The following is a 27386-nucleotide window of genomic DNA, read 5'->3' as shown; positions in this document are numbered from 1 at the left end:
TATGGGGGAGTTGGGGAGTATGGGGGAGTTGGGGAGCATGAGGGAGTTGGGGAGTGTGGGGGAGTTGTGGAGAATGGGAGAGTTGGGGTGTATGGGGGAGTTGGGGAGTATGGGGGAGTATGGGGGAGTTGGCGAGTATGGTGGAGTTGTGGAGTATGAGGGTTTTGGGGAGTATGGGGGAGTTGGGGAGTATGGGGGAGTTGGGGAGTATGGGGGAGTTGTGGAGAAAGGGGGAGTTGGGGAGTATGGGGGAGTTGGAGAGTATGGGGGATTTGGGAAGTATGGGGGAGTATGGGGGAGGATGGGGGAGTTGGGGAGTATGGGGGAGTTGGGGAGAATGGGAGGTTTGGGGAGTATGGAGGAGTTGGGGAGTATGGGGGAGTTGGGGAGTATGGGGGAGTTGGGGAGTGTGGGAGAGTTGTGGAGAATGGGGGAGTTGGGGAGTATGGGGGAGTGGGGTGTATGGGGGAGTTGGGGTGTATGGGGGAGTTGGGGAGTATGGGGAAGTTGGGGAGTATGGGGGATTTGGGGAGTATGGGGGATTTGGGGAGTATGGGGGAGTTGGGGAGTATGGGGGAGTTGGGGAGTATGGGGTAGTTGGGGAGTATGGGGGAGTTTGGGAGAATGGGGGAGTTGGGGAGTATGGGGGAGTTGGGGAGTATGGGGGAGTTGGGGAGTGTGGGGGAGTTGTGGAGAATGGGGGAGTTGGGGAGTATGGGGAGTTGGGGTGTATGGGGGAGTTCGGGAGAATGGGGGAGTTGGGGACTATGGGGGAGTTGGGGAGTATGGTGGAGTTCGGGAATATGGGGAGTTGTGGAGTATGGGGGAGTTGGGGAGTATGGAGCAGTTGGGGAGTATGGGGGAGTTGGGGAGTATGGGGGAGTTGGGGTGTATGGTGGAGTTGGGGAGTATGGGGAGATGGGGAGAATAGGGGAGTTGGGGATATGGGGGGTTGGTGAGTTGGGGAGTATGGGGGAGTTGGGGAGTATGGGGGAGTATGTGGGAGTTGGGGAGTATGGGGGAGTATGGGGAGTAGTGGAGAATGGGGGAGTTGGGGAGTGTGGTGGGTTGGGGAGTATGGGGGAGTTGGGGAGTATGCGGGAGTTGGAGAGTATCGGGTGTTGGGGAGTATGGGGGAGTTGGGGAGTATGGTGGAGTTGCGGAGTATGGGGGAGTTGGGGAGTATGGTGGAGTTGGGGAGTATGGTGGAGTTGGGGAGTATGGGGGAGTTGGGGAGTATGGGGGAGTTCGGGAGTATGGGGAGATGGGGAGAATGGGGGAGTTGGGGAGTATGGGGGGTTGGGAGTTGGGGAGTTGGGGAGTATGGGGGAGTGTGTGGGAGTTGGGGAGTATGGGGGAGTTGGGGAGTTGGGGAGTATGAGGGAGTTGGGGAGTATGGGGGAGTTGAGGAGTATGGGGAGATGGGGAGTATGGGGGAGTTGGGGTGTATGGTGGAGTTGGGGAGTATAGGGAGATGGGGAGAATGGGGGAGTTGGGGAGTATGTGGGAGTTGGGGAGTATGGGGGAGTTGGGGAGTATGGGGGAGTTGGGGAGTATGGGGGAGTTGGAGAGTATGGGGAGTTGTGGAGAATGGGGGAGTTGGGGAGTATGGTGGGTTGGGGAGTATGGGGGAGTTGGGGAGTATGGTGGAGTTGCGGAGTATGGGGGAGTTGGGGAGAATGAGGGAGTTGGGGAGTGTGGGGGAGTTGTGGAGAATGGGGGAGTTGGGGTGTATGGGGGAGTTGGGTAGAATATGGGAGTTGGAGAGTATGGGGTAGTCGGTGAGTACGAGGAGTATGGGGGAGTTGGGGAGTATGGGGGAGTATGGGGGAGTTGGGGAGTATGGGGGAGTTGGGGAGAATGGGAGGGTTGGGGAGTATGGAGGTGTTGGGGAGTATGGTGGAATTGGGGAGTGTGGGGAAGTTGGGGAGTATGGGGTATTTGGGGAGTATGGGAGATTTGGGGAGTATGGGGTAGTTGGGGGTATGGGGGAGTTGGGGAGTATAGGGTAGTTGGGGAGTACAGGGTATTCGGGGAGTATGGGGTAGTCGGGGAATATGAGGGAGTTGGGGAGGATGGGGGAGTTGGGGAGTATTGGGGATTTGGAGAGTATGGGGGAGTTGGGGAGTATGGGGGAGTTGGGGAGAATGGGAGGGTTGCATAGTATGGAGGTGTTGGGGAGTATGGGGGAGTTGGGGAGTTTGGGGGAGTTGGGGAGTGTGGGGGAGTTGTGGAGAATGGGGGAGTTGTGGAGTATGGGGGAGTTGGGGTGTATGGGGGAGTTGGGGTGTATGGGGGAGTATGGGGGAGTTGGGGAGTATGGTGGAGTTGGGGAGTATGGGGAAGTTGGGGAGTATGGGGTATTTGGGGAGTATGGGAGATTTGGGGAGTATGGGGGAGTTGGGGGGTATGGGGGAGTTTGGGAGAATGGGGGAGTTGGGGAGTATGGGGGAGTTGGGGAGTATGGGGGAGTTGGGGAGTGTGGGGGAGTTGTGGAGAATGGGGGAGTTGGTGAGTATGGGGGAGTTGGGGTGTATGGGGGAGTTGGGGAGAATGGGGGAGTTGGGCAGTATGGGGGAGTTGGGGTGAATGGGGGAGTTGGGGAGTATGGGGCAGTTGGGGAGTATGGGGGAGTTGGTGAGTATGGGGAGTTGGGGAGTATGGGGGGTTGGGGAGTATGGGGGAGTTGTGGAGTATGGTGGAGTTGGGGAGTATGGGGGAGTTGGGGAGCATGAGGGAGTTGGGGAGTTGTGGAGAATGGGGGAGTTGGGGTGTATGGGGGAGTTGGGGAGTATGGGGGAGTATGGGGGAGTTGGCGAGTATGGTGGAGTTGTGGAGTATGAGGGATTTGGGGAGTATGGGGGAGTTGGGGAGTATGGGGAGTTGGGGAGTATGGGGGAGTTGTGGAGAAAGGGGGAGTTGGGGAGTATGGGGGAGTTGGAGAGTATGGGGGAGTTGGGAAGTATGGGGGAGTATGGGGGAGGATGGGGGAGTTGGGGAGTATGGGGGAGTTGGGGAGAATGGGAGGGTTGGGGAGTATGGAGGAGTTGGGGAGTATGGGGGAGTTGGGGAGTATGGGGGAGTTGGGGAGTGTGGGGGAGTTGTGGAGAATGGGGGAGTTGGGGAGTATGGGGGAGTTGGGGTGTATGGGGAAGTTGGGGTATATGGGGGAGTTGGGGAGTATGGGGAAGTTGGGGAGTATGGGGGATTTGGGGAGTATGGGGGATTTGGGGAGTATGGGGGAGTTGGGGAGTTGGGGAGTATGGGGGAGTGTGTGGGAGTTGGGGAGTATGGGGGAGTTGGGGAGTTGGGGAGTATGAGGGAGTTGGGGAGTATGGGGGAGTTGGGGAGAATGGGAGGGTTGGGGAGTATGGAGGTGTTGGGGAGTATGGGGGAGTTGGGGAGTTTAGGGGAGTTGGGGAGTGTGGGGGAGTTGTGGAGAATGGGGGAGTTGGGGAGTATGGGGGAGTTGGGGTGTATGGGGGAGTTGGGGTGTATGGGGGAGTATGGGGGAGTATGGTGGAGTTGGGGAGTATGGGGAAGTTGGGGAGTATGGGGTATTTGGGGAGTATGGGAGATTTGGGGAGTATGGGGGAGTTGGGGGGTATGGGGGAGTTTGGGAGAATGGGGGAGTTGGGGAGTATGGGGGAGTTGGGGAGTATGGGGGAGTTGGGGAGTGTGGGGGAGTTGTGGAGAATGGGGGAGTTGGTGAGTATGGGGGAGTTGGGGTGTATGGGGGAGTTGGGGAGAATGGGGGAGTTGGGCAGTATGGGGGAGTTGGGGAGAATGGGGGAGATGGGGAGTATGGGGCAGTTGGGGAGTATGGGGGAGTTGGTGAGTATGGGGAGTTGGGGAGTATGGGGGGTTGGGGAGTATGGGGGAGTTGTGGAGTATGGTGGAGTTGGGGAGTATGGGGGAGTTGGGGAGCATGAGGGAGTTGGGGAGTGTGGGGGAGTTGTGGAGAATGGGGGAGTTGGGGTGTATGGGGGAGTTGGGGAGTATGGGGGAGTATGGGGGAGTTGGCGAGTATGGTGGAGTTGTGGAGTATGAGGGATTTGGAGAGTATGGGGGAGTTGGGGAGTATGGGGGAGTTGGGGAGTATGGGGGAGTTGTGGAGAAAGGGGGAGTTGGGGAGTATGGGGGAGTTGGATAGTATGGGGCATTTGGGAAGTATGGGGGAGTATGGGGGAGGATGGGGGAGTTGGGGAGTATGGGGGAGTTGGGGAGAATGGGAGGTTTGGGGAGTATGGAGGAGTTGGGGAGTATGGGGGAGTTGGGGAGTATGGGGGAGTTGGGGAGTGTGGGGAAGTTGTGGAGAATGGGGGAGTTGGGGAGTATGGGGGAGTTGGGGTGTATGGGGGAGTTGGGGTGTATGGGGGAGTTGGGGAGTATGGGGAAGTTGGGGAGTATGGGGGATTTGGGGAGTATGGGGGATTTGGGGAGTATGGGGGAGTTGGGGAGTATGGGGGAGTTGGGGAGTATGGGGTAGTTGGGGAGTATGGGGGAGTTTGGGAGAATGGGGGAGTTGGGGAGTATGGGGGAGTTGGGGAGTATGGGGGAGTTGGGGAGTGTGGGGGAGTTGTGGAGAATGGGGGAGTTGGGGAGTATGGGGAGTTGGGGTGTATGGGGGAGTTCGGGAGAATGGGGGAGTTGGGGACTATGGGGGAGTTGGGGAGTATGGTGGAGTTCGGGAATATGGGGAGTTGTGGAGTATGGGGGAGTTGGGGAGTATGGAGCAGTTGGGGAGTATGGGGGAGTTGGGGAGTATGGGGGAGTTGGGGTGTATGGTGGAGTTGGGGAGTATGGGGAGATGGGGAGAATAGGGGAGTTGGGGATATGGGGGGTTGGTGAGTTGGGGAGTATGGGGGAGTTGGGGAGTATGGGGGAGTATGTGGGAGTTGGGGAGTATGGGGGAGTTGGGGAGTATGGGGGAGTTGGGGAGTATGGGGGAGTATGGGGAGTAGTGGAGAATGGGGGAGTTGGGGAGTATGGTGGGTTGGGGAGTATGGGGGAGTTGGGGAGTATGCGGGAGTTGGAGAGTGTCGGGTGTTGGGGAGTATGGGGGAGTTGGGGAGTATGGTGGAGTTGCGGAGTATGGGGGAGTTGGGGAGTATGGTGGAGTTGGGGAGTATGGTGGAGTTGGGGAGTATGGGGGAGTTGGGGAGTATGGGGGAGTTCGGGAGTATGGGGAGATGGGGAGAATGGGGGAGTTGGGGAGTATGGGGGGTTGGGAGTTGGGGAGTTGGGGAGTATGGGGGAGTGTGTGGGAGTTGGGGAGTATGGGGGAGTTGGGGAGTATGAGGGAGTTGGGGAGTATGGGGGAGTTGAGGAGTATGGGGAGATGGGGAGTATGGGGGAGTTGGGGTGTATGGTGGAGTTGGGGAGTATAGGGAGATGGGGAGAATGGGGGAGTTGGGGAGTATGTGGGAGTTGGGGAGTATGGGGGAGTTGGGGAGTATGGGGGAGTTGGGGAGTATGGGGGAGTTGGAGAGTATGGGGAGTTGTGGAGAATGGGGGAGTTGGGGAGTATGGTGGGTTGGGGAGTATGGGGGAGTTGGGGAGTATGGTGGAGTTGCGGAGTATGGGGGAGTTGGGGAGAATGGGGGAGTTGGGGAGTATGGTGGAGTTGGGGAGTATGGTGGAGTTGGGGAGTATGGGGGAGTTGGGGAGTATGGGGGAGTTGGGGAGTATGGGGAGTTGGGGAGAATGGGGGAGTTGGGGAGTATGGGGGGTTGGGAGTTGGGGAGTATGGGGGAGTTGGGGAGTATGGGGGAGTATGTGGGAGTTGGGGAGTATGGGGGAGTTGGGGAGTATGAGGGAGGTGGGGAGTATGGGGGAGTTGGGGAGTATGGGGGAGTATGGGGGAGTTGGCGAGTATGGTGGAGTTGTGGAGTATGAGGGATTTGGGGAGTATGGGGGAGTTGGGGAGTATGGGGGAGTTGGGGTGTATGGGGGAGTTGGGGAGTATGGGGGATTATGGGGGAGTTGGCGAGTATGGTGGAGTTGTGGAGTATGAGGGATTTGGGGACTATGGGGGAGTTGGGGAGTATGGGGGAGTTGGGGAGTATGGGGAGTTGTGGAGAATGGGAGGGTTGGGGAGTATGGAGGAGTTGGGGAGTATGGGGGAGTTGGGGAGTATGGGGGAGTTGGTGAGTGTGGGGGAGTTGTGGAGAATGGGGGAGTTGGGGTGTATGGGGGAGTTGGGGAGTATGGGGGAGTTGGCGAGTATGGTGGAGTTGTGGAGTATGAGGGATTTGGGGAGTATGGGGGAGTTGGGGAGTATGGGGGAGTTGGGGAGTATGGGGGAGTTGTGGAGAAAGGGGGAGTTGGGGAGTATGGGTGAGTTGGAGAGTATGGGGGAGTTGGGAAGTATGGGGGAGTATGGGGGAGGATGGGGAGTTGGGTAGTATGGGGGAGTTGGGGAGAATGGGAGGGTTGGGGAGTATGGAGGAGTTGCGGAGTATGGGGGAGTTGGGGAGTATGGGGGAGTTGGGGAGTGTGGGGGAGTTGTGGAGAATGGGGGAGTTGGGGAGTATGGGGGAGTTGGGGTGTATGGGGGAGTTGGGGTGTATGGGGGAGTTGGGGAGTATGGGGAAGTTGGGGAGTATGGGGGATTTGGGGAGTATGGGGGATTTGGGGAGTATGGGGGAGTTGGGGAGTATGGGGGAGTTGGGGAGTATGGGGTAGTTGGGGAGTATGGGGGAGTTTGGGAGAATGGGGGAGTTGGGGAGTATGGGGGAGTTGGGGAGTATGGGGGAGTTGGGGAGTGTGGGGGAGTTGTGGAGAATGGGGGAGTTGGGGAGTATGGGGAGTTGGGGTGTATGGGGGAGTTGGGGAGAATGGGGGAGTTGGGGACTATGGGGGAGTTGGGGAGTATGGTGGAGTTCGGGAATATGGGGAGTTGTGGAGTATGGGGGAGTTGGGGAGTATGGAGCAGTTGAGGAGTATGGGGGAGTTGGGGAGTATGGGGGAGTTGGGGTGTATGGTGGAGTTGGGGAGTATGGGGAGATGGGGAGAATAGGGGAGTTGGGGATATGGGGGGTTGGTGAGTTGGGGAGTATGGGGGAGTTGTGGAGTATGGGGGAGTATGTGGGAGTTGGGGAGTATGGGGGAGTTGGGGAGTATGGGGGAGTTGGGGAGTATGGGGGAGTTGGGGAGTATGGGGAGTTGTGGAGAATGGGGGAGTTGGGGAGTATGGTGGGTTGGGGAGTATGGGGGAGTTGGGGAGTATGCGGGAGTTGGAGAGTATCGGGTGTTGGGGAGTATGGGGGAGTTGGGGAGTATGGTGGAGTTGCGGAGTATGGGGGAGTTGGGGAGTATGGTGGAGTTGGGGAGTATGGTGGAGTTGGGGAGTATGGGGGAGTTGGGGAGTATGGGGGAGTTCGGGAGTATGGGGTGTTGGGGAGAATGGGGGAGTTGGGGAGTATGGGGGGTTGGGAGTTGGGGAGTTGGGGAGTATGGGGGAGTGTGTGGGAGTTGGGGAGTATGGGGGAGTTGGGTAGTTGGGGAGTATGAGGGAGTTGGGGAGTTTGGGGGAGTTGAGGAGTATGGGGAGATGGGGAGTATGGGGGAGTTGGGGTGTATGGTGGAGTTGGGGAGTATGGGGAGATGGGGAGAATGGGGGAGTTGGGGAGTATGTGGGAGTTGGGGAGTATGGGGGAGTTGGGGAGTATGGGGGAGTTGTGGAGTATGGGGGAGTTGGAGAGTATGGGGAGTTGTGGAGAATGGGGGAGTTGGGGAGTATGGTGCGTTGGGGAGTATGGGGGAGTTGGGGAGTATGGTGGAGTTGCGGAGTATGGGGGAGTTGGGGAGAATGGGGGAGTTGGGGAGTATGGTGGAGTTGGGGAGTATGGTGGAGTTGGGGAGTATGGGGGAGTTTGGGCGTATGGGGGAGTTGGGGAGTATGGGGAGTTGGGGAGAATGGGGGTGTTGGGGAGTATGGGGGGTTGGGAGTTGGGGAGTATGGGGGAGTTGGGGAGTATGGGGGAGTATGTGGGAGTTGGGGAGTATGGGGGAGTTGGGGAGTTGGGGAGTATGAGGGAGGTGGGGAGTATGGGGGAGTTGAGGAGTATGGGGAGATGGGGAGTATGGGGGAGTTGGGGAGTATGGGGGGTTGGGGAGTATGGGGGAGTTGGGGAGAATGGGGGAGTTGGGGAGTATGGTGGAGTTGGGGAGTATGGTGGAGTTGGGGAGTATGGGGAAGTTGGGGAGAATGGTGGAGTTGGGGAGTATGGGGGAGTTGTGGAGTATAGGGTAGTTGGGGAGTGTTGGGGAGTTGGGGAGTATGGGGGAGTTGGGGAGTATGGGGGAGTTGGGGTGTATGGGGTTGTTGGGGAGAATGGGGGAGTTGGGGAGTATGGGGGAGTTGCGGAGTATGGTGGAGTTGGGGAGTATGGGAGAGTTGGGGAGAATGGTGGAGTTGGGGTGTATGGGGGAGTTGGGGTGTACAGGGGAGTTGGGGAGTATGGGGGAGTTGGGGAGCATGGTGGAGTTGGGGAGTATGGGGGAGTTGGGAAGTATGGGGGAGTATGGGGGAGGATGTGGGAGTTGGGGAGTATGGGGGAGTTGGGGAGAATGGGAGGGTTGGGGAGTATGGAGGAGTTGGGGAGTATGGGGGAGTTGGGGAGTATGGGGGAGTTGGGGAGTGTGGGGGAGTTGTGGAGAAAGGGGGAGTTGGGGAGTATGGGGGAGTTGGGGTGTATGGGGGAGTTGGGGTGTATGGGGGAGTTGGGGAGTATTGGGAAGTTGGGGAGTATGGGGGATTTGGGGAGTATGGGGGAGTTGGGGAGTATGGGGGTGTTGGGGAGTATGGGGTAGTTGGGGAGTATGGGGGAGTTTGGGAGAATGGGGGAGTTGGGGAGTATGGGGGAGTTGGGGAGTATGGGGGAGTTGGGGAGTGTGGGGGAGTTGTGGAGAATGGGGGAGTTGGGGAGTATGGGGAGTTGGGGTGTATGGGGGAGTTGGGGAGAATGGGGGAGTTGGGGACTATGGGGGAGTTGGGGAGTATGGTCGAGTTCGGGAATATGGGGAGTTGTGGAGTATGGGGGAGTTGGGGAGTATGGAGCAGTTGGGGAGTATGGGGGAGTTGGGGAGTATGGGGGAGTTGGGGTGTATGGTGGAGTTGGGGAGTATGGGGAGATGGGGAGAATAGGGGAGTTGGGGATATGGGGGGTTGGTGAGTTGGGGAGTATGGGGGAGTTGGGGAGTATGGGGGAGTATGTGGGAGTTGGGGAGTATGGGGGAGTTGGGGAGTATTGGGGAGTATGGGGGAGTTGGGGAGTGTGGGGGAGTTGTGGAGAATGGGGGAGTTGGGGAGTATGGGGAGTTGGGGTGTATGGGGGAGTTGGGGAGAATGGGGGAGTTGGGGACTATGGGGGAGTTGGGGAGTATGGTCGAGTTCGGGAATATGGGGAGTTGTGGAGTATGGGGGAGTTGGGGAGTATGGAGCAGTTGGGGAGTATGGGGGAGTTGGGGAGTATGGGGGAGTTGGGGTGTATGGTGGAGTTGGGGAGTATGGGGAGATGGGGAGAATAGGGGAGTTGGGGATATGGGGGGTTGGTGAGTTGGGGAGTATGGGGGAGTTGGGGAGTATGGGGGAGTATGTGGGAGTTGGGGAGTATGGGGGAGTTGGGGAGTATTGGGGAGTATGGGGGAGTTGGGGAGTATGGGGAGTTGTGGAGAATGGGGGAGTTGGGGAGTATGGTGGGTTGGGGAGTATGGGGGAGTTGGGGAGTATGCGGGAGTTGGAGAGTATCGGGTGTTGGGGAGTATGGGGGAGTTGGGGAGTATGGTGGAGTTGGGGAGTATGGTGGAGTTGGGGAGTATGGGGGAGTTGGGGAGTATGGGGGACTTCGGGAGTATGGGGAGTTGGGGAGAATGGGGGAGTTGGGGAGTATGGGGGGTTGGGAGTTGGGGAGTTGGGGAGTATGGGGGAGTGTGTGGGAGTTGGGGAGTATGGGGGAGTTGGGGAGTATGAGGGAGTTGGGGAGTATGGGGGAGTTGAGGAGTATGGGGAGTATGGGGGAGTTGGGGTGTATGGTGGAGTTGGGGAGTATGGGGAGATGGGGAGAATGGGGGAGTTGGGGAGTATGTGGGAGTTGGGGAGTATGGGGGAGTTGGGGAGTATGGGGGAGTTGGGGAGTATGGGGGAGTTGGAGAGTATGGGGAGTTGTGGAGAATGGGGGAGTTGGGGAGTATGGTGGGTTGGGGAGTATGGGGGAGTTGGGGAGTATGGTGGAGTTGCGGAGTATGGGGGAGTTGGGGAGAATGGGGGAGTTGGGGAGTATGGTGGAGTTGGGGAGTATGGTGGAGTTGGGGAGTATGGGGGAGTTGGGGAGTATGGGGGAGTTGGGGAGTATGGGGAGTTGGGGAGAATGGGGGAGTTGGGGAGTATGGGGGGTTGGGAGTTGGGGAGTATGGGGGAGTTGGGGAGTATGGGGGAGTATGTGGGAGTTGGCGAGTATGGGGGAGTTGGGGAGTATGAGGGAGGTGGGGAGTATGGGGGAGTTGAGGAGTATGGGGAGATGGGGAGTATGGGGGAGTTGGGGAGTATGGGGGGTTGGGGAGTATGGGGGAGTTGTGGAGAATGGGGGAGTTGGGGAGTATGGTGGAGTTGGGGAGTATGGTGGAGTTGGGGAGTATGGGGAAGTTGGGGAGAATGGTGGAGTTGGGGAGTATGGGGGAGTTGTGGAGTATAGGGGAGTTGGGGAGTATTGGGGAGTTGGGGAGTATGGGGGAGTTGGGGAGTATGGGGGAGTTGGGGTGTATGGGGGTGTTGGGGAGAATGGGGGAGTTGGGGAGTATGGGGGAGTTGCGGAGTATGGTGGAGTTGGGGAGTATGGGGGAGTTGGGGAGAATGGTGGAGTTCGGGAGTATGGGGGAGTTGGGGTGTACAGGGGAGTTGGGGAGTATGGGGGAGTTGGGGAGCATGGTGGAGTTGGGGAGTATGGTGGAGTTGGGGAGTATGCGGGAGTTGGGAAGAATGGTGGAGTTGGGGAGTATGGGGGAGTAGGGGAGTACAGGGGAGTTGTGGATTACGGGGGAGTTGGGGAGTATGTGGGAGTTGGGGAGTATGGCGAGTTGGGGAGAATGGTTGAGTTGGGGAGAATGGTGGTGTTGGGGAGTATGGGGTAGTTGGGGAGTATGGGGAGTTGGGGAGAATGGTGGAGTTCGGGAGAATGGTGGAGTTGGGGAATATGGGGGAGTTGGGGAGTATGTGGGAGTTGGGGAGTATGTGGGAGTTGGGGAGTATGGGGGAGTTGGGGTGTATGGGGGAGTTGAGGAGAATTGGGAAGTTGGGGAGAATGGGAGAGTTGGGGAGTATGGGGGAGTTGGGGAGTATGGGGGAATTGGGGAGTATAGGGGAGTTGGGGAGAATGGGGTAGTTGAGGATGGAGTTGGGGAGTATGTGGGAGTTGGGGAGTATGGGGGAGTTGGGGTGTATGGGGGAGTTGGGGAGAATGGGGAAGTTGGGGAGTATGGGGGAGTTGGGGAGAATGGTGGAGTTGGGGAGTATGGGGGAGTTGGGGAGTACAGGGGAGTTGGGGAGTATGGGGGAGTTGGGGAGTATGTGGGAGTTGGGGAGTATGGGGAGTTGGGGAGTATGGTGGAGTTGGGGAGTATGGTGGAGTTGGGGAGTATGGGGGAGTTGGGGAGTATGGGGGAGTTGGGGAGTATGGGGAGTTGGGGAGAATGGGGGAGTTGGGGAGTATGGGGGGTTGGGAGTTGGGGAGTATGGGGGAGTTGGGGAGTATGGGGGAGTATGTGGGAGTTGGGGAGTATGGGGGAGTTGGGGAGTATGAGGGAGGTGGGGAGTATGGGGGAGTTGAGGAGTATGGGGAGATGGGGAGTATGGGGGAGTTGGGGAGTATGGGGGGTTGGGGAGTATGGGGGAGTTGGGGAGAATGGGGGAGTTGGGGAGTATGGTGGAGTTGGGGAGTATGGTGGAGTTGGGGAGTATGGGGAAGTTGGGGAGAATGGTGGAGTTGGGAAGTATGGGGGAGTTGTGGAGTATAGGGGAGTTGGGGAGTATTGGGGAGTTGGGGAGTATGGGGGAGTTGGGGAGTATGGGGGAGTATGGGGGAGTTGGCGAGTATGGTGGAGTTGTGGAGTATGAGGGATTTGGGGAGTATGGGGGAGTTGGGGAGTATGGGGGAGTTGGGGTGTATGGGGGAGTTGGGGAGTATGGGGGATTATGGGGGAGTTGGCGAGTATGGTGGAGTTGTGGAGTATGAGGGATTTGGGGACTATGGGGGAGTTGGGGAGTATGGGGGAGTTGGGGAGTATGGGGAGTTGTGGAGAAAGGGGGAGTTGGGGAGTATGGGGCAGTTGGAGAGTATGGGGGAGTTGGGAAGTATGGGGGAGTATGGGGGAGGATGGGGGAGTTGGGGAGTATGGGGGAGTTGGGGAGAATGGGAGGGTTGGGGAGTATGGAGGAGTTGGGGAGTATGGGGGAGTTGGGGAGTATGGGGGAGTTGGTGAGTGTGGGGGAGTTGTGGAGAATGGGGGAGTTGGGGTGTATGGGGGAGTTGGGGAGTATGGGGGAGTTGGCGAGTATGGTGGAGTTGTGGAGTATGAGGGATTTGGGGAGTATGGGGGAGTTGGGGAGTATGGGGGAGTTGGGGAGTATGGGGGAGTTGTGGAGAAAGGGGGAGTTGGGGAGTATGGGTGAGTTGGAGAGTATGGGGGAGTTGGGAAGTATGGGGGAGTATGGGGGAGGATGGGGAGTTGGGTAGTATGGGGGAGTTGGGGAGAATGGGAGGGTTGGGGAGTATGGAGGAGTTGGGGTGTATGGGGGAGTTGGGGAGTATGGGGGAGTTGGGGAGTGTGGGGGAGTTGTGGAGAATGGGGGAGTTGGGGAGTATGGGGGAGTTGGGGTGTATGGGGGAGTTGGGGTGTATGGGGGAGTTGGGGAGTATGGGGAAGTTGGGGAGTATGGGGGATTTGGGGAGTATGGGGGATTTGGGGAGTATGGGGGAGTTGGGGAGTATGGGGGAGTTGGGGAGTATGGGGTAGTTGGGGAGTATGGGGGAGTTTGGGAGAATGGGGGAGTTGGGGAGTATGGGGGAGTTGGGGAGTATGGGGGAGTTGGGGAGTGTGGGGGAGTTGTGGAGAATGGGGGAGTTGGGGAGTATGGGGAGTTGGGGTGTATGGGGGAGTTGGGGAGAATGGGGGAGTTGGGGACTATGGGGGAGTTGGGGAGTATGGTGGAGTTCGGGAATATGGGGAGTTGTGGAGTATGGGGGAGTTGGGGAGTATGGAGCAGTTGAGGAGTATGGGGGAGTTGGGGAGTATGGGGGAGTTGGGGTGTATGGTGGAGTTGGGGAGTATGGGGAGATGGGGAGAATAGGGGAGTTGGGGATATGGGGGGTTGGTGAGTTGGGGAGTATGGGGGAGTTGTGGAGTATGGGGGAGTATGTGGGAGTTGGGGAGTATGGGGGAGTTGGGGAGTATGGGGGAGTTGGGGAGTATGGGGGAGTTGGGGAGTATGGGGAGTTGTGGAGAATGGGGGAGTTGGGGAGTATGGTGGGTTGGGGAGTATGGGGGAGTTGGGGAGTATGCGGGAGTTGGAGAGTATCAGGTGTTGGGGAGTATGGGGGAGTTGGGGAGTATGGTGGAGTTGCGGAGTATGGGGGAGTTGGGGAGTATGGTGGAGTTGGGGAGTATGGTGGAGTTGGGGAGTATGGGGGAGTTGGGGAGTATGGGGGAGTTCGGGAGTATGGGGTGTTGGGGAGAATGGGGGAGTTGGGAAGTATGGGGGGTTGGGAGTTGGGGAGTTGGGGAGTCTGGGGGAGTGTGTGGGAGTTGGGGAGTATGGGGGAGTTGGGTAGTTGGGGAGTATGAGGGAGTTGGGGAGTTTGGGGGAGTTGAGGAGTATGGGGAGATGGGGAGTATGGGGGAGTTGGGGTGTATGGTGGAGTTGGGGAGTATGGGGAGATGGGGAGAATGGGGGAGTTGGGGAGTATGTGGGAGTTGGGGAGTATGGGGGAGTTGGGGAGTATGGGGGAGTTGTGGAGTATGGGGGAGTTGGAGAGTATGGGGAGTTGTGGAGAATGGGGGAGTTGGGGAGTATGGTGCGTTGGGGAGTATGGGGGAGTTGGGGAGTATGGTGGAGTTGCGGAGTATGGGGGAGTTGGGGAGAATGGGGGAGTTGGGGAGTATGGTGGAGTTGGGGAGTATGGTGGAGTTGGGGAGTATGGGGGAGTTTGGGCGTATGGGGGAGTTGGGGAGTATGGGGAGTTGGGGAGAATGGGGGTGTTGGGGAGTATGGGGGGTTGGGAGTTGGGGAGTATGGGGGAGTTGGGGAGTATGGGGGAGTATGTGGGAGTTGGGGAGTATGGGGGAGTTGGGGAGTTGGGGAGTATGAGGGAGGTGGGGAGTATGGGGGAGTTGAGGAGTATGGGGAGATGGGGAGTATGGGGGAGTTGGGGAGTATGGGGGGTTGGGGAGTATGGGGGAGTTGGGGAGAATGGGGGAGTTGGGGAGTATGGTGGAGTTGGGGAGTATGGTGGAGTTGGGGAGTATGGGGAAGTTGGGGAAAATGGTGGAGTTGGGGAGTATGGGGGAGTTGTGGAGTATAGGGTAGTTGGGGAGTGTTGGGGAGTTGGGGAGTATGGGGGAGTTGGGGAGTATGGGGGAGTTGGGGTGTATGGGGTTGTTGGGGAGAATGGGGGAGTTGGGGAGTATGGGGGAGTTGCGGAGTATGGTGGAGTTGGGGAGTATGGGAGAGTTGGGGAGAATGGTGGAGTTGGGGTGTATGGGGGAGTTGGGGTGTACAGGGGAGTTGGGGAGTATGGGGGAGTTGGGGAGCATGGTGGAGTTGGGGAGTATGGGGGAGTTGGGAAGTATGGGGGAGTATGGGGGAGGATGGGGGAGTTGGGGAGTATGGGGGAGTTGGGGAGAATGGGAGGGTTGGGGAGTATGGAGGAGTTGGGGAGTATGGGGGAGTTGGGGAGTATGGGGGAGTTGGGGAGTGTGGGGGAGTTGTGGAGAATGGGGGAGTTGGGGAGTATGGGGGAGTTGGGGTGTATGGGGGAGTTGGGGTGTATGGGGGAGTTGGGGAGTATGGGGAAGTTGGGGAGTATGGGGGATTTGGGGAGTATGGGGGAGTTGGGGAGTATGGGGGTGTTGGGGAGTATGGGGTAGTTGGGGAGTATGGGGGAGTTTGGGAGAATGGGGGAGTTGGGGAGTATGGGGGAGTTGGGGAGTATGGGGGAGTTGGGGAGTGTGGGGGAGTTGTGGAGAATGGGGGAGTTGGGGAGTATGGGGAGTTGGGGTGTATGGGGGAGTTGGGGAGAATGGGGGAGTTGGGGACTATGGGGGAGTTGGGGAGTATGGTCGAGTTCGGGAATATGGGGAGTTGTGGAGTATGGGGGAGTTGGGGAGTATGGAGCAGTTGGGGAGTATGGGGGAGTTGGGGAGTATGGGGGAGTTGGGGTGTATGGTGGAGTTGGGGAGTATGGGGAGATGGGGAGAATAGGGGAGTTGGGGATATGGGGGGTTGGTGAGTTGGGGAGTATGGGGGAGTTGGGGAGTATGGGGGAGTATGTGGGAGTTGGGGAGTATGGGGGAGTTGGGGAGTATTGGGGAGTATGGGGGAGTTGGGGAGTATGGGGAGTTGTGGAGAATGGGGGAGTTGGGGAGTATGGTGGGTTGGGGAGTATGGGGGAGTTGGGGAGTATGCGGGAGTTGGAGAGTATCGGGTGTTGGGGAGTATGGGGGAGTTGGGGAGTATGGTGGAGTTGGGGAGTATGGTGGAGTTGGGGAGTATGGGGGAGTTGGGGAGTATGGGGGACTTCGGGAGTATGGGGAGTTGGGGAGAATGGGGGAGTTGGGGAGTATGGGGGGTTGGGAGTTGGGGAGTTGGGGAGTATGGGGGAGTGTGTGGGAGTTGGGGAGTATGGGGGAGTTGGGGAGTATGAGGGAGTTGGGGAGTATGGGGGAGTTGAGGAGTATGGGGAGTATGGGGGAGTTGGGGTGTATGGTGGAGTTGGGGAGTATGGGGAGATGGGGAGAATGGGGGAGTTGGGGAGTATGTGGGAGTTGGGGAGTATGGGGGAGTTGGGGAGTATGGGGGAGTTGGGGAGTATGGGGGAGTTGGAGAGTATGGGGAGTTGTGGAGAATGGGGGAGTTGGGGAGTATGGTGGGTTGGGGAGTATGGGGGAGTTGGGGAGTATGGTGGAGTTGCGGAGTATGGGGGAGTTGGGGAGAATGGGGGAGTTGGGGAGTATGGTGGAGTTGGGGAGTATGGTGGAGTTGGGGAGTATGGGGGAGTTGGGGAGTATGGGGGAGTTGGGGAGTATGGGGAGTTGGGGAGAATGGGGGAGTTGGGGAGTATGGGGGGTTGGGAGTTGGGGAGTATGGGGGAGTTGGGGAGTATGGGGGAGTATGTGGGAGTTGGCGAGTATGGGGGAGTTGGGGAGTATGAGGGAGGTGGGGAGTATGGGGGAGTTGAGGAGTATGGGGAGATGGGGAGTATGGGGGAGTTGGGGAGTATGGGGGGTTGGGGAGTATGGGGGAGTTGGGGAGAATGGGGGAGTTGGGGAGTATGGTGGAGTTGGGGAGTATGGTGGAGTTGGGGAGTATGGGGAAGTTGGGGAGAATGGTGGAGTTGGGGAGTATGGGGGAGTTGTGGAGTATAGGGGAGTTGGGGAGTATTGGGGAGTTGGGGAGTATGGGGGAGTTGGGGAGTATGGGGGAGTTGGGGTGTATGGGGGTGTTGGGGAGAATGGGGGAGTTGGGGAGTATGGGGGAGTTGCGGAGTATGGTGGAGTTGGGGAGTATGGGGGAGTTGGGGAGAATGGTGGAGTTGGGGAGTATGGGGGAGTTGGGGTGTACAGGGGAGTTGGGGAGTATGGGGGAGTTGGGGAGCATGGTGGAGTTGGGGAGTATGGTGGAGTTGGGGAGTATGCGGGAGTTGGGAAGAATGGTGGAGTTGGGGAGTATGGGGGAGTAGGGGAGTACAGGGGAGTTGTGGATTACGGGGGAGTTGGGGAGTATGTGGGAGTTGGGGAGTATGGCGAGTTGGGGAGAATGGTTGAGTTGGGGAGAATGGTGGTGTTGGGGAGTATGGGGTAGTTGGGGAGTATGGGGAGTTGGGGAGAATGGTGGAGTTGGGGAGAATGGTGGAGTTGGGGAATATGGGGGAGTTGGGGAGTATGTGGGAGTTGGGGAGTATGTGGGAGTTGGGGAGTATGGGGGAGTTGGGGTGTATGGGGGAGTTGAGGAGAATTGGGAAGTTGGGGAGAATGGGAGAGTTGGGGAGTATGGGGGAGTTGGGGAGTATGGGGGAATTGGGGAGTATAGGGGAGTTGGGGAGAATGGGGTAGTTGAGGATAGAGTTGGGGAGTATGTGGGAGTTGGGGAGTATGGGGGAGTTGGGGTGTATGGGGGAGTTGGGGAGAATGGGGAAGTTGGGGAGTATGGGGGAGTTGGGGAGAATGGTGGAGTTGGGGAGTATGGGGGAGTTGGGGAGTACAGGGGAGTTGGGGAGTATGGGGGAGTTGGGGAGTATGTGGGAGTTGGGGAGTATGGGGAGTTGGGGAGAATGGTGGAGTTGGGGAGAATGGTGGAGTTGGGGAGTATGGGGGAGTTGGGGAGTATGGGGGAGTTGGGGAGTATGTGGGAGTTGGGGACTATGTTGGAGTTGGGGTGTATGGGGGAGTTGGGGAGTATGGGGGAGTTCGGGTGTATGGGGGAGTTGGGGAGAATGGGGAAGTTGGGGAGAATGGGGGAGTTGGGGAGTATGGGGGAGTTGGGGAGTAAGGGGTAATTGGGGAGTATGGGGTAGTTGGGGAGAATGGGGGAGTTGGGGAGAATGGGGGAGTTGGGGAGAATGGGGAAGTTGGGGAAAATGGGGGAGTTGGGGAGTATGGGGGGTTGGGGAGTTGGGGAGTATGGGTGAGTTGGGGAGTATGGGGGAGTATGTGGGAGTTGGGGAGTATGGGGGAGTTGGGGAGTATGGGGGAGTTGGGGAGTATGGGGGAGTTGGGGAGTATGGGGGAGTTGGGAGTATGGGGAGTTGGGGAGAATGGGGGAGTTGGGGAGTATGGGGGGTTGGGGAGTATGGGGGAGTTGGGCAGTATGGGGGAGTTGGAGAGTATGGGGGTGTTGAGGAGTATGGGGGAGTTGGGGAGTATGGTGGAGTTGGGGAGTTTGGGGGAGTAGGGGAGTATGGGGGAGTATGTGGGAGTTGGGGAGTATGGGGGAGTTGGGGAGTTGGGGAGTATGAGGGAGTTGGGGAGTATGGGGGAGTTGAGGAGTATGGGGAGATGGGGAGTATGGGGGAGTTGGGGAGTATGGTGGGTTGGGGAGTATGGGGGAGTCGGGGAGAATGGGGGAGTTAGGGAGTATGGTGGAGTTGGGGAGTATGGTGCAGTTGGGGAGTATGGGGAAGTTGGGGATAATGGTGGAGTTGGGAGTATGGGGGAGTTGGGGAGTATAGGGGAGTTGGGGAGTATGGGGGAGTTGGGGACTATGGGGGAGTTAGGGAGTGTGGGGGTGTTGGGGAGTATGGGGTAGTTGGGGAGTATGGTAGAGTTGGGGAGTATTGGGGAGTTGGGGAGAATGGGAGAGTTGGGGAGTATGGTGGAGTTGGAGAGTATGGGGGAGTTGGGAAGTATGGGGGAGTTGGGGAGTATGGGGGAGTTGGGGAGTATGAGGTAATATGGTCGATTTGCGAAGTAAGTGGGTGTTCTGGGGTATGGGGGAGTTGGAGAGTATGGGGGAGTTGGGGAGTATGGGGTAGTCGGAGAGTATGGGGTAGTCGGAGAGTGTGGGGGAGTATGGGGGAGTTGGGGAGTAAGGTGGAGTTGGGGAGTATGGGGGAGTATGGGGGAGTTGGGGAGTATGGTGGAGTTGGGCTGTTTGAGGGGAGTTGAGGAGAATGGGGAAGTTGGGGAGTACAGGGTATTCGGGGAGTATGGGGTAGTCGGGGAATATGAGGGAGTTGGGGAGTAAGGGGGAGTTGGGGAGTATGGGGGAGTTGGGGCGTATGGGGGAGTTGGGGAGTATGGTGGAGTTGGGGAGTATATGGAAGTTGGAGAGTATGGGGTGGTTGGGGAGTACGAGGAGTATGGGGGAGTTGGGGAGTATGGGGGAGTATGGGGGAGTTGGGAAGTATGGGGGAGTTGGGGAGAATGGGAGGGTTGGGGAGTATGGAGGAGTTGGGGAGTATGGGGGAGTTGGGGAGTATGGGGGAGTTGGGGAGTGTGGGGGAGTTGTGGAGAATGGGGGAGTTGGGGAGTATGGGGGAGTTGGGGTGTATGGGGGAGTTGGGGTGCATGGGGGAGTATGGGGGAGTTGGGGATTATGGTGGAGTTGGGGAGTATGGGGAAGTTGGGGAGTATGGGGGATTTGGGGAGTATGGGGGATTTTGGGAGTATGGGGGAGTCGGGGAGTATGGGGGAGTTGGGGAGTATGGGGTAGTTGGGGAGTATGGGGGAGTTAGGGAGAATGGGGGAGTTGGGGAGTAGGGGGGAGTTGGGGAGTATGGGGGAATTGGGGAGTGTGGGGGAGTTGTGGAGAATGGGGGAGTTGGGGATTATGGGGGAGTTGGGGTGTATGGGGGTGTTAGGGAGAATGGGGGAGTTGTGGAGGATGGGGGAGTTGGGGAGTATGGGGGAGAAGGGGAGTATGGGGGAGTTGGGCAGTATGGGGGAGTTGGGGAGAATGGGGGAGTTGGTGAGTATGGGGCAGTTGGGGAGTATGGGGGAGTTGGTGAGTATGGGGAGTTGGGGAGAATGGGGGAGTTGGGGAGTATGGGGGGTTGGGGAGTATGGGGGACTTGTGGCGTATGGGGGAGTTGGAGAGTATGGGGGTGTTGGGGAGTATGGTGGAGTTGGGGAGTATGGGGGAGTTGGGGAGCATGAGGGAGTTGGGGAGTGTGGGGGATTTGTGGAGTATGGTGGAGTTGGGGAGTATGGGGAGATGGGGAGAATGGGGGTGTTGGGGAGTATCGGGGTTGGGGAGTTGGGGAGTATGGGGGAGTTGGGGAGTATGGGGGAGTTGGGGAGTATGGGGAGTTGGAGAGACTGGGGGAGTTGGGGAGTATGGGGGGTTGGGGAGTATGGGGGTGTTGGGGAGTATGGGGGAGTTGGAGAGTATGGGGGTGTTGGGGAGTATGGGGGAGTTGGGGAGTATGGTGGAGTTGCGGAGTATGGTGGAGTTGGGGAGAATGGGGGAGTTGGGGAGTATGGTGGAGTTGGGGAGTATGGTGGAGTTGGGGAGTATGGGGGAGTTGGGGAGTATGGGGGAGTTGGGGAGTATGGGGAGTTGGGGAGAATGGGGGAGTTGGGGAGTATGGGTGGTTGGGGAGTTGGGGTGTTTGGGGGAGTTGGGGAGTATGGGGGAGTATGTGGGAGTTCGGGAGTATGGTGGAGTTGGGGAGTATGAGGGAGTTGGGGAGTATGGGGGAGTTGAGGAGTATGGGGAGATGGGGAGTATGGGGGAGTTGGGGAGTATGGGGGGTTGGGGAGTATGGGGGAGTTGGGGAGAATGGGGGAGTTGGGGAGTATGGTGGAGTTGGGGAGTATGGTGGAGTTGGGGAGTATGGGGGAGTTGGGGAGAATGGTGGAGTTGGGGAGTATGTGGGAGTTGGGGAGTATAGGGGAGTATGGGGGAGTTGGGGACTATGGGGGAGTTGGTGAGTATGGGGGTGTTGGGGAGTATGGGGGGGTTGGGGACTATGGTAGAGTTGGGGAGTATGGGGGAGTTGGGGAGAATGGGGGAGTTGGGGAGTATGGTGGAGTTGGGGAGTATGGGGGAGTTGGGGAGTATGGGGGAGTTGGGGAGTATGGGGGAGTAGGGGAGTATGAGGTAGTATGGTGGAGTTGGGGAGTAAGTGGGTGTTCTGGGGTATGGGGGAGTTGGAGAGTATGGGGTAGTATGGGGGAGTTGGGGAGTATGGTGGAGTTGGGAAGTATGGGGGAGTATGGGGGAGTTGGGGAGTATGGTGGAGTTGGGGACTATGGGGGAGTTGAGGAGAATGGGGGAGTTGGGGAGTACAGGGTATTCGGGGAGTATGGGGTAGTCGGGGAATATGAGGGAGTTGGGGAGTATGGGGGAGTTGGGGAGAATGGGGGACTTGTGGAGTATGGGGGAGTTGGGGAGTATGGGGGAGTTGGGGAGTATGGGGGAGTTGGGGTGTATGGGAGAGTTGGGGAGTACGAGGAGTATGGGGGAGTTGGGGAGTATGGGGGAGTATGGGGGAGTTGGGAAGTATGGGGGAGTTGGGGAGAATGGGAGGGTTGGGGAGTATGGAGGAGTTGGGTTGTATGGGGGAGTTGGGGAGTATGGGGGAGTTGGGGAGTGTGGGGGAGTTGTGGAGAATGGGGGAGTTGGGGAGTATGGGGGAGTTGGGGTGTATGGGGGAGTTGGGGTGTATGGGGGAGTATGGTGGAGTTGGGGAGTATGGTGGAGTTGGGGAGTATGGGGAAGTTGGGGAGTATGGGGGAGTTGGGGAGTATGGGGGATTTGGGGAGTATGGGGGAGTTGGGGAGTATGAAGGAGTTGGGGAGTATGGGGTAGTTGGGGAGTATGGGGGAGTTTGGGAGAATGGGGGAGTTGGGGAGTATGGGGGAGTTGGGGAGTTGGGGAGTGTGGGGGAGTTGGGGAGTGTGGGGGAGTAGTGGAGTTTGGGGGAGTTGGGGAGTATGGGGGAGTTGGGGTGTATGGGGGAGTTGGGGAGTATGGGGGAGTTGGGGAGTATGGGGGAGTTGTGGAGTATGGGGGAGTAGGGGAGTATGGGGGAGTTGGGGAGTATGGGGGAGTTGGGGAGAATGGGGGAGTTGGGGAGTATGGGGGAGTTGGGGAGCATGAGGGAGTTGGGGAGTGGGGGAGTTGTGGAGAATGGGGGAGTTGGGGTTTATGGGGGAGTTGGGGAGTATGGGGGAGTATGGGGGAGTTGGGGAGTATGGTGGAGTTGGGGAGTATGAGGGATTTGGGGAGTATGGGAGAGTTGGGGAGTATGGGGGAGTTGGGGAGTATGGGGGAGTTGGGGAGTATGGGGGTGTTGGGGAGAATGGTGGAGTTGGGGACTATGGGGGAGTTGGGGAGTATGGTGGAGTTGTGGAATATGGGGAGTTGTGGAGTATGGGGGAGTTGGGGAGTATCAGGAGTTGGGGAGTATGGGCGAGTTGGGGAGTATGGGGGAGTTGGGGTGTATGGTGGAGTTGGGGAGTATGGGGAGATGGGGAGAATGGGGGAGTTGGGGATATGGGGGATTGGTGAGTTGGGGAGTATGGGGGAGTTGGGGAGTATGGGGGATTATGTGGCAGTTGGGGAGTATTTGGAACTTGGGGAGTATTGGGGAGTTGGGGAGTATGGAGGAGTTGGGGATTATGGGGAGTTGTGGAGAATGGGGGAGTTGGGGAGTATGGTGGGTTAGGGAGTATGGGGGAGTTGGGGAGTATGCGGGAGTTGGAGAGTATGGGGTGTTGGGGAGTATGGGGGAGTTGGGGAGTATGGTGGAGTTGCGGAGTATGGGGGAGTTGGGGAGTATGGTGGAGTTGGGGAGTATGGTGGAGTTGGGGAGTATGGGGGAGTTGGGGAGTATGGGGGAGTTGGGGAGTATGGGGAGTTGGGGAGAATGGGGGAGTTGGGGAGTATGGGGGGTTGGGAGTTGGGGAGTATGGGGTAGTTGGGGAGTATGGGGGAGTGTGTGGGAGTTGGGGAGTATGGGGGAGTTGGGGAGTTGGGAAGTATGAGGGAGTTGGTGAGTATGGGGGAGTTGAGGAGTATAGGGGAGTTGGGGAGTATTTGGGAGTTGGGGAGTATGGGGGAGTTGGGGCGTATGGGGGAGTTGGGGTGTATGGGGGAGTTGGGGAGAATGGGGAAGTTGGGGAGAATGGGGGAGTTGGGGAGTTGGGAAGTATGAGGGAGTTGGTGAGTATGGGGGAGTTGAGGAGTATGGGGAGATGGGGATTATGGGGGAGTTGGGGTGTATGGTGGAGTTGGGGAGTATGGGGAGATGGGGAGAATGGGGGAGTTGGGGAGTATGGGGGGTTGGGGAGTTGGGGAGTATGGGGGAGTTGGGGAGTATGGGGGAGTATGTGGGAGTTGGGGAGTATGGGGGAGTTGGGGAGTATGGGGGAGTTGGGGAGTATGGGGGAGTTGGGGAGTATGGGGAGTTGTGGAGAATGGGGGAGTTGGGGAGTATGGTGGGTTGGGGAGTATGGGGGGGTTGGGGAGTATGGTGGAGTTGCGGAGTATGGGGGAGTTGGGGAGAATGGAGGAGTTGGGGAGTATGGTGGAGTTGGGGAGTATGGTGGAGTTGGGGAGTATGGGGGAGTTGGGGAGTATGGGGGAGTTGGGGAGTATGGGGAGTTGGGGAGAATGGGGGTGTTGGGGAGTATGGGGTGTTGGGAGTTGGGGAGTATGGGGGAGTTGGGGAGTATGGGGGAGTATGTGGGTGTTGGGGAGTATGGGGGGTTGGGGAGTTGGGGAGTATGAGGGAGGTGGGGAGTATGGGCGAGTTGAGGAGTATGGGGAGATGGGGAGTATGGGGGAGTTGGGGAGTATGGGGGGTTGTGGAGTATGGGGGAGTTGGGGAGAATGGGGGAGTTGGGGAGTATGGTGAATTTGGGGAGTATGGTGGAGTTGGGGAGTATGGGGGAGTTGGGGAGAATGGTGGAGTTGGGGAGTATGGGGGAGTTGTGGAGTATAGGGGAGTTGGGGAGTATTTGGGAGTTGGGGAGTATGGGGGAGTTGGGGCGTATGGGGGAGTTGGGGTGTATGGGGGAGTTGGGGAGAATGGGGAAGTTGGGGAGAATGGGGGAGTTGGGGAGTATGGGGGAGTTGGGGAGTATGGGGGAATTGGGGAGTATGGGGTAGTTGGGGAGAATGGGATAGTTGGGGAGTATGGGGGAGTTGGGGAGTATGTGGGAGTTGGGGCGTATGGGGGAGTTGGGGAGAATGGTGGAGTTGGGGAGTATGGGGGAGTTGGGGAGTATGGGGGAGTTGGGGAGTATGTGGGATTTGGGGAGTATGGGGGAGTTGGGGTGTATGGGGGAGTTGGGGAGTATGTGGGAGTTGGGGAGTATGGGGGAGTTGGGGTGTATGGGGGAGTTGGGGAGTATGGGGGAGTTGGGGTGTATGGGGGAGTTGGGGAGAATGGGGAAGTTGGGGAGTATGGGGGAGTTGGGGAGAATGGGGGAGTTGGGGAGAATGGGGGAGTTGGGGAGTATGGGGGAGTTGGGGAGTATGGGGGAATTGGGGAGTAAGGGGGAGTTGGGGAATCTGATGTCACTGCATATCACAGGACATTTCACCAGCCAACAGTGTTACTTGATTACATAATCACAGAATCACAGAAAGTACAGGACAGTGAGGCCTTCGGCCCATCGAGTCGGCACCGACACATGAAAGACACCTGTCCTGCCGACCTAATCCCATTTGCCAGCACTTGGCCCATAGCCTTGAATGCTATGAAGTGCCACGTGCTCATCCAGGTACTTAAAAAAAAAAGAATTTTGAGTACCCAATTCTTTTTTTCCAATTAAGGGACAAATTATCATGGCCAATCCACCTATCCTGCACATCTTTTGGGTTGTGGGGGCGAAACCCACGCAGACACGCGGAGAATGTGCAAACTCCACACGGTATCCAGGTACTTTTTAAATGGAGTGAAGCAACCCGCCTCTACCACCCTCCCAGGCAGTGTATAACAGTTGCAAGGCGGCACGGTAGCACAGTGGTTAGCACTGTTGCTTCACAGCTCCAGGGTCCCAGGTTCAATTTCCGGCTTGGGTCACTGTCTGTGCGGAGTCTGCACATTCTCCCCATGTCTGCGTGGGTTTCCTCCGGGTGCACCGGTTCCCTCCCACAAGCCCCGCAAGATGTGCTGTTAGGTGAATTGGACATCCTGAATTCTCCCTCTGTGTACCCGAACAGGCACCAGAGTGTGGAAACTGGGGGATTTTCACAGTAACATCAATGTAAGCCTACTTGTGACAATAAAGATTATTATTATTATAAAAACCCATCTGGCTGACATAGATCCCTTTAGGCAAGGGAAGTCACTGGGCTGTATTCTTCAGCTGGGCCCGCTGCAAGATCTCCGCGCGTGGGACACTGACCATGGAAAGGGCCATTGACCTCGGGCGGGAATTTCAGGTCACCGGGAAGGCGCGGCTGGAGAATCCTGCCCACTCTCTTTTTGTTGGGCTTGGCGTTGATCTTGCTCCAGACCTACAGAAATGTGGGTGACTCTTATCTGCCCTCTGAAATAGCCACACAAATCATTCCGTTTTCAGGAAGGCGACACTCTCGGGTGGGAAATAAATGCCGGCCTAGCCAGCGATGCCCACGTTCTGTAAATTAATTTCCAAAGAAATCCTTGAAGTTTGAATGTTTTGTGCAACAGAGTGATAAGAACCAGGTTTGTGACTGGTTTCTCGCTGATGCCATGAACTCAGGCAAGCAATTATATTGGGATACCAGTGACAGCCAAGGGAAATTGGAGAGCGAGGGGCAAAGAATCACCTTGGGTACGTTTAGCAACTAAGTACACAGCAGCTTTCTTAGATTCCGAGCAGGTCATCGTGTCCGTCACCTTGGCGGATGTAACAGAGCAAACTAAAGAATGGAAATTGAGGTGAAGACACATGAGAAGTGTGTCTGTTAGTTGCTTGGCTGTGAATTTAAATCCAGTCCCTTGAATAAAACAGCATTTTGGATAAACTGCGATGGTAACTTTGCACAGTAAATATTGAGCCAATCAAGTCCACCTTTAAGCTTCACTCAGGTTGAATCTTCTCAGATTTTTATTGAATTTATTCAAACACACCATCATAAAGCCTTTAAATGAGCCAATGAAGTGAGACTGATTTAATTGGGAGGCCTAAATAAACGGCACTGTAGCACAGTGGTTAGAACTGTTGCTTCACAGCTTCAGGGTCCCAGGTTCGATTCCCGGCTTGGGTCTGTGCGGAGTCTGCACGTTCTCGCTGTGTCTGCGTGAGTTTCCTCCGGGTGCTCCGGTTTCCTCCTACAAGTCCCGAAAGATATGCTGTTAGGTGAACTGGACATTCTGAATTCTCCCTCTGTGCACCCGAACAGGCGCCGGAATGTGGCGACTAGGGGATTTTCACAATAACTTCATTGCGGTGTTGTGACAGTAAAGATTATTATTAAATTATGGGCAGGGGTGCCAACTATTAAATAACGGGGAGGTGGTGACGGACTGGTAATGGCCTGGATTTTCATCCTTGAGACATTAGCTGGAGGAGGGAAAATTCCCAGCTTGGCCCACCTGGCTTTGGGTTGAGAATCCCTTACACCTATAAAATCTTCAAGAGTCCCGTGAAGGTAATATAAATGTAGGTTTATTTGTAAATCAAAGGTAAAGGCTGCAACATGGCATACAGATCATAGGCCCCAGCTGGGACTACCTATCATGCCCGCATCCATCCGGGATGGCTTTTAAGCATTGGTTTCACAAGCCCCGCATCTAGGCTCCACCCCTCAACAGGGGAGCTTTGAGACCATGGGAGATCTCTGTGGATCTCGTGAGGGTTATTACAGCACCACTTCCAAGTCAACCTGACTCGGTTAAAATCCAGGAAGGTGTCGCTGGACCAGAAATCTAGAGGCCCAGGATAATGCTCTGCAAAACATTGGTTACAATCCCTCCATGGCAGCTGATGGAACTGTTGTGAAAATCTGTCAGGTTCACTAACGTCCTTTAGGAAAGACAATCTGCCGCCTTTACCTGTGACTCCCTGACCCACAGTAATGTGGCTGACTCTTAATTGCCCTGGGAAGTTGTGCAGAAAGCCACTCAGTTCAAGGGAAAGAGGAATCTGTTACAAATGCGGCCCGTGCCAACGTGCCCACATTCCCTGAAAGAGATGTAGAACATTATGATAGGTTTGGGTTCAGGTAAGTACACAAAGAAAAGCTGTAAGTGATGCTTCAAGGATGAAGGGACGCAGATTTACAGTCTTGCGCAAGAGACGCAGGGGGAAAATGGCGATGAACTGCTTACGCAAGTGGCCCTGGAACTTGGCGGAAGTGGAGCTGATCAATGAGTTCAAAAGAAAATTGGATGAGAGCTTGTGGGAAGTAAACGTGCAGGACTATGAGGATAGCGGACAAACGGGAATGACCAGGTTTCCCTGAATCAACACAGACTTGATCGGCCAAAATGCCCTCTTCGGTGGCTCTCGGACTCTGCTTGACTGATAGTTGCTGTGGGTCAGAAAACATCAGGGTTGGAGTTATGACACAGGCAGCAGAATTTTGGATGACCTCATGTCTAAAGAGCGTAGACTGTGATGGACCAGGCAGAATTATGTTGGAATAGTCAGGTCGAGACGTAACAAAGGTGTGAATGAGAATTGACAAACCCGTGAAAGTAGCAAAGTTAATAAGGTCACAACAAGTCAAG

The sequence above is a fragment of the Scyliorhinus torazame genome, chromosome 6 (genome assembly GCF_047496885.1).
Source record: "Scyliorhinus torazame isolate Kashiwa2021f chromosome 6, sScyTor2.1, whole genome shotgun sequence".
In the NCBI taxonomy this organism is placed as follows: Eukaryota; Metazoa; Chordata; class Chondrichthyes; order Carcharhiniformes; family Scyliorhinidae; genus Scyliorhinus; species Scyliorhinus torazame.
The sequence above is the reverse complement of the archived record's forward strand: the minus strand, read 5'-3'. Positions refer to the sequence as shown.